We start from the raw sequence: 6,395 nt of genomic DNA, 5'->3' as shown, positions 1-6,395 counted from the left end.
CACATGGGATCTTCCCGGACCAGGGCTCGGACCCGTGTCCCCTGCATTGGCAGGTGGATCCTTTTTTTTTTTCTTTGTTCCTTTTGGAACCAAAACTTTAATCCCAAGGAGTCTCACAAAACATATTACAAATGACAGCATGAAAAAAAAAATTGCACAGTAACTCAAAGTTCAGCTCTACAATATACTCTTCATCTGGCAAGACATTGGTATCTTAATAATCTCAACTTCCAAATAACATTACAAAGAGCTATGTATTCATGTACAGTAATCACAGAGGGGACTTATGACCTAACTCAAAGGGAAACTAACTTCCTTGAAACTTCTTAGATTCTAAACTCACTGGACAACCTCTTGTCCAGTGTGAAGACTAGTGGAATTCTTAAACTTCTAATCTAGGGTAAGGGTGCGGCTTTCATTTCTACCTGCTGGCTTGTGTTCACAGCACCTTTTAAAGACTGCTTGCTTAACTACAGCTGCATACCATATCCCAGCTACAGAAAGTCTTTTCAATGTTTGCCAGTGTTGTTTCCATAATAATAAACATCACACTTTAGGTGGGCAGGAGTTAGAGTTTTATTATCAGTCTAGGCAAGACCAAAAATTCAAAGCAAATTCAATTTTGCTTAAGAGAACATTGTAAAGAAACAATTCTTCATATTACATGCCTCATATGACCCATTTCAAACCATAGAGAATGACACCTTTATGTGTCACTGTCCCAAGAGACAAACAAATGTGAACAGCTAAAACATTTAAAAAGTGCATCAAGCTTCGGAAGTCTCAAACGAAACTTGCATTTTCTGTACATACTCCTGTCAAATGAAGTTATTTCCTGTGCACCACTCCTCTTGCAAAGTGGTCTGCTATTTCCTTTCATTTGACCTGGATCGGCTAGGAGACCTAGAGAAAGATGGGGACGGCTTGCGATTTCTCTCCTGGGACAGTGATCTCTCTCTTCTCCTATATCTACTAAAGGGACCTGCTCCGGCTGCGGGAGAAGCTTCTCCGTCTTGGAGATCTGTGGTGAGGGGGAGGACTCCTCCTCCGATGATCATCTCGAGGGCGACGACCCCAAGGAGGAGGCGGCCATGATTTCGACTTCTCCTTTCCCCATTCGACAGGTCCACTCCTACTCGGCAGCCACAGAGCGTTCTCCCGTCTAGTTCTCAGCATCTCAGACAGATCTCGGCGATCTTCATTTTCAACAAGAGCGAAGCCGGGAGGGTTTTTAGCAACCCACACACTTCGGAGTGGTCCATAATATCCTAAAGCTCGTTCGAATTCAGTCTTGTTACCACTGTTTCCAAGATTCCTTACATAAACGTTACAGTCCAACGGACAGGAATCCCGATGCAAGACCCTCCTGGCTCCTGGGTTTCATGGGCCACAGGGTGATCCCGGGCCTCTAGAATCTCGCAGCTGAATCGGCTCGCACAAGCTGTCCTGTGGGGATGCTTTTCCCCCTGTGTGTCCAGCCCGGGGCCCTGCTGTCTAGGCCCGACCTCCAGGGTGACAGGGTGAACCCCAGGTCCCTTGAGCAAACACTCAGAGCCCTGGTGACCAGACTCAGGGGGCTGGGGCGGCAGCTGGACATGTGTGGCCACCCTGGTGGTGTTTGGCCCCATCTGCAGTTCCAGTTCCAGCTGAGAAAGAGCCTCGCTGTGTTATTTTCTCCTGGTTGTGTAAGGATCCCCGGTGTCATTTGACAGAAATGTAGATGGTGTGTTCTTTCTCTTTTCTCCCTGCTTCCTCTCGTCCCTCTCCCCCTCCCTCTGTCCCTCTCTCTCTCTCTCTTCCCTCTCCCTCTTTCCTCTGCGTCTCTCTCTTTCCCTCTCTCCATCGCCCCCTCCCTCTCCCCCCTTCCCGTCCCTCTCCCAACTCCCTCTCCACCTCCGTCTCCCCCTCGCTCTCCCACATCCCTCTCCCTCTCCCCTCCCCCTCCCTCTACCTCCTCCCTCTCCCCCCTCCCTCTTCCCGCCTCCCCCGTCCCTCTTCCCTGTCCCTCTCTCCCTTCCTCTCTCCCTGTCCCTGTTTCCCTGTTCCGCACGCCCTCCCTCTACCTCTTTCCCTCTCCCTGTCCCTCCACCTCCTTCCCTCTCTGGAGAGGGAAGGAGGTGGAGGGACAGGGAGAGAGAGCAGGAGGCGGGGGAGAAGGAGAGAGAGGGGGGAGAGGGAGAGAGGGATAGAGGGAGGGAGCGAAAGACGTCTCTCTCCCTCCCTCTCTCCCTCCCTCCCTCCCTCCCTCCCTCCCTTTATCCCTCTCTCCCTCCCTTTATCCCTCTCTCCCTCCCTCTCCCTCCCTCCTTCTCCTCCCTCTCCCTCTCCCTCCATCTCTCCCTCTCCCTCCATCTCTCCCTCTCCCTCACTCCCTCCCAGAGAGGGAGAGATGGAGAGGCAGAGACAAGGGAGAGGGAGAGAGGGAGAGAGGGAGAGGGAGAGGGAGAGATGGAGGGAGAGGGAGGGAGAGGAAGAGAGGGAGAGAGATATGGAGAGGAGAGGAAGGGCGGGGGGAGAGGGAAAGAGGTCTCTTCTTCCCTCCCTCTCCCTCTGTCCTCCTTCTCTCCCTCTCCCTCCCTCTCTCCCTGTCCCTGTTTCCCTGTTCCGCTCTCCCTCTCCCTCCACCTCCTTCCCTCTCCAGAGACGGCAGGAGGTGGAGGGAGAAGGAGAGGGAGAGGGAAAGAGGGAGAGGGAGAGCAGGAGAGGGAGGGGGGAGAGGAAGGGAGAGAGGGGAAAGGGAGAGAGGGATAGAGGGAGGGAGCGAAGACGTCTCTCCCTCTCTCCCTCCCTCTCTCCTTCTCCTCCCTCTCCCTCTTCCACCAACTCTCCCTCTCCCTCCATGTCTCCATCTCCCTCACTCCTTCCCACATAGGGAGAGATGGAGGGAGAGGCAGAGATAAGGGAGAGGGAGAGATGGAGGGAGAGGGAGAGAGGAAGAGAGAGAGGGACAGAGGGAGAGAGAGAGAGAGAGAGGGGGAGAGAGAGAGAGAGGGAGAGCGGGAGAGGGAAAATGGTCTCTTCTTCCCTCCCTCTCTCCTCCGACTCTCCCTCTCACCCTCCCTCCGTCTCCCCTTCTCTTTCCCTCGCCCTTTCCCTTCCTCTCTCCCTCTTCCTCCCTCTGTCACTCCCTCTCCCTCCATCTCTCCCTCGTCCTCACTCCCTCTCAGAGAGGGAGAGATGGAGGGAGAGGCAGAGACAAGGGAGAGGGACAGAGGGAGAGGGAGACCGGAACAGGGAAACAGGGACAGGGAGAGAGAGAGGGAGAGGGAGAGAGGGAGAGAAGGAGGAGAGAGGGAGAGGGAGGGAGGAAGAGACCTCTTTCTCCCTCTCTCCCTCTCCCTCTCCCTCTCCCTCTCCCTCCCCCTCCCTCTCCCTCTCCCTCCCTCTCCCTCTCCCTCCCTCTCCCTCTCCCTCCATCTCTCCCTCTCCCTCTCTCCCTCTGCCTTATCTCTGCCTCTCTGGGAGGGAGTGAGGGAGATGGAGAGACGGAGGGAGAAGGAGAGTTGGAGCGAGAGGGAGGAGAAGGAGAGAGGGAGGGAGGGAGAGACATCTTTCGCTCCCTCCCTCTATCACTCTCTCCCTCTCCCCCCTCTCTCTCCCTCTCCCCCCTCTCTCTCCCTCTCCCCCCTCCCTCTCCAGAGAGGGAAGGAGGTGGAGGAAGAGGGAGAGGGAGAGGGAAAGAGGTAGAGCCAGAGCGTGCGGAACAGGGAAACAGGGACAGGGAGAGAGGAAGGGAGAGAGGGAGAGGGGGAGAGGGAGAGGGAAAGGGGGAGAGGGAGAGGGGGAAGGAAAGAGGGAGAGAGAGAGAGGGACAGGGAAAGAGAGACAGGGAGAGAGGGAGGGAGAGAGGCAGGGGGAGAGATGGAGGGAGAGGGAGAGGGAGAGGGAGAGGCAGCGAGGTAGAGGGAGAGAGGGAGAAAGGGAGAGAGAGAGGGAGAGCGGTAGAAGTGCTGAGGAGGGGGGCTCCCTCCCCCTCCCACTCCCATCCTCTCCCTACTGCTTTCTCTTTTTTCTGCTTCAACAAACACCAGGCGCCTTTTAGATCAGCCCTGAAGTCAACGTTGATGCTTGGACAGCCTGACCTCCCCGCTGACTTCCAGCCCAGGACCACCGCTGGGAGATGAAGTCTGCGGGGCCCTGGGCGCAGGCTGCACAGGCACCTCCCCTGATGCCCAATCTCTCCTCGTTTACGAGGCAGCCGACACTCCCCTCCCTGACTCCCCAAGATTTGGGGCCTTTTTAGTATGTGTCGATAATGCCATGAGCTACTATTTAACTCTTCCACGAGGACCCATCTCCCAAAATGCAGTGGTTTTCAGCCTTGGCTGCACTAGAGAACCCCCAGGGAAGGGAGAGCCGTCTCTCCCTCCCTCTCTCTTTCTCTCCCTCTGTACTTCTGTCTACCTCTCTCCCTCTCCCTCTCCCTCTGGGGTGATACCCGATGAGCTCAGAATCGCAGATGGCCCCCCCATCCCCTCTCTGTGGCTTGCATGGGGGATGCACCTTCTCACTGTGGCCCGGGCATGGCCCTGACATTCAGACATCGGGTCCTGCATGGACACTTGTGTTTGTTTCATAGCGCATGTGGCTGCAGTCTGTGCTTCTGTAGATGGGGGCTGTGCGTGAGCCCTTCATCTTCCCCGCAGACACCACTGGTGCTCGCTCAGCCTCACGGGTGATGCAGGGGGCACGGGGGACAGTCTTGTGTCCCCACCTTCTTGGGCTACAGACAGGCCACGCTGGTCCTGTGGTGACTGGGGGCTCCCAGGAGAACCCCACTGCAGACCGGAGAGGTGGCCCCAGAGAAGGTGGCGTACGCCTGGGGCCGGGCCTCATCAGTGAGCCACGGGCCACCTGCAGCAACAGGTGTCTCACCGTCCAGGGGCTGGGTGTTTGGGCGCCGTGGGGTTGAGCTACTGTCTGCACGGCAGCCGTGTTTGTCTTGTTGAGCCCGGGGAGGCCCCTTGGTGGCTCCTGGAAAGACTGGCCGCATTTCTTCCTGCCCTTGGCCTTAGAGCCCATCACGTTCATGCCGTTTCCGGCTCCAGAAGGACCTGTGTTAATAAAGACCACGTGTTAGGACAGCACCAAAGTGTCTAGAAATCCGGGCCAGGAGGAGGAGGGAGGGGGATTGGCTGTGCCCGCCAGTGGCCTGGGAGCCCTGCCCGCCTGCAGAGACCTGGCCCAGGACCCGCAGGGAGGGCGTGGCCCTCGGTCCCCAGCGCCTTCCATCTCTGGGTTCCAGGAGAACTGCGTGATCCTCAGGGAGCTGGTGAGGCTGCAGGCCCTGAAGTCCCGCCTGCTGGGGTTCCGCACGCATGCCGACTCCGTGCTGGAGATGAACATGGACAAGACCAGCCAGGTGGTGGCCACTGTCCTAGGTAACACCGCCTCCCCGAGTCCCAGTGGGGACGGGGTCAGGCGGACCTTGACCGGACATGGTGCTGCCTGAGACCCCACTGTGTCAGCCCTTGGGGGTCACCTTCCCAGACCCTTCATTCTGCCTCGAGGGGCGCGGGGTCGGAGGTGGCTGGGGGGCCGCCCCAGGGACGTAGCCGAGCCTCTCCCCTCCGTCCGCAGGTGAGCTGGCCCAGAAGCTGAAGCCCCTCGGGGAGCAGGAGCAGCCGTGATCCTGGAGCTAAAGAAGGCCGAGTGCCAGAGGCGGGGCCTGCACTTTGACGGCCCCATCAACGCCTGGGACCTGCGCTACTACATGAACCAGGGGGAGGAGACGCGCTACCACGTGAACCAGTACCTGCTCAATGAGTCTTTCCCCATGCAGGCGCTCACACACGGGCTGCTGGGCATCTCCCAGGAGCTGCTGGGGCTGACCTTTGACCTGGAGGAGGGCACCAGCATGTGTCACGAAGACGTGAGGCTCTAAACGGTCTGGGACGCAGCCTCGGGCAAGGTCATCCATCGGCAAGTTCTACCTGACCTCTATCCTCGGTGCGTGCGTGGGGGAACCTGCCGGCCGTGGGCCGGGGCTCCTCTGTGGAAGCGGGGCCCCATCCACGTCCCTCCGCAGGGTGGGGAAGTCCGGGCACGCGGCCTGCTTCGGCCTGCAGCCGGGCTGCCTACAGCACGATGGGAGCTGCCAGATCGCCATCGCGGCCATGGTGGCCAACTTCACCAAGCCTACGCCCAACCTGCCCTCCCTGCTGCAGCATGATGAGCGGGAGACCAACTTCCATGACGTCGGGCACACGATGCACCAGCTCCGCTCCCAGGCGCAGGGCTGCAGGCAGGGGGCGGGGAGGGCCCGGGCGTGCGTGGTCCTCAGGCAGGCCCTCGCCATGGGATTCTTTCACTGACATCACCCGGCACGTGGTGACGCCCTCGGTGTCAGCTTCCATCATCAAACCCCAGGCACTGGGCGCGTAAATAACGGAAAT

General features: G+C 58.4%; 1 pseudogene across 1 annotated transcript; it reads right to left on the bottom strand.

The window, feature by feature from the left end:
* Window positions 1–530: 530 nt before the first annotated feature.
* Window positions 531–1,380, bottom strand: LOC309829343 (serine/arginine-rich splicing factor 3-like; annotated as a pseudogene). Its single transcript has one exon. The product of its transcript is annotated as a serine/arginine-rich splicing factor 3-like (transcript).
* Between the last annotated feature and the right edge of the window lie 5,015 nt (window positions 1,381–6,395).

This window comes from Grampus griseus (genome assembly GCF_964374135.1).
Source record: "Grampus griseus genome assembly, chromosome: 11".
NCBI lineage: Eukaryota > Metazoa > Chordata > Mammalia > Artiodactyla > Delphinidae > Grampus > Grampus griseus.
The sequence above is the reverse complement of the archived record's forward strand: the minus strand, read 5'-3'. Positions and strand labels throughout refer to the sequence as shown.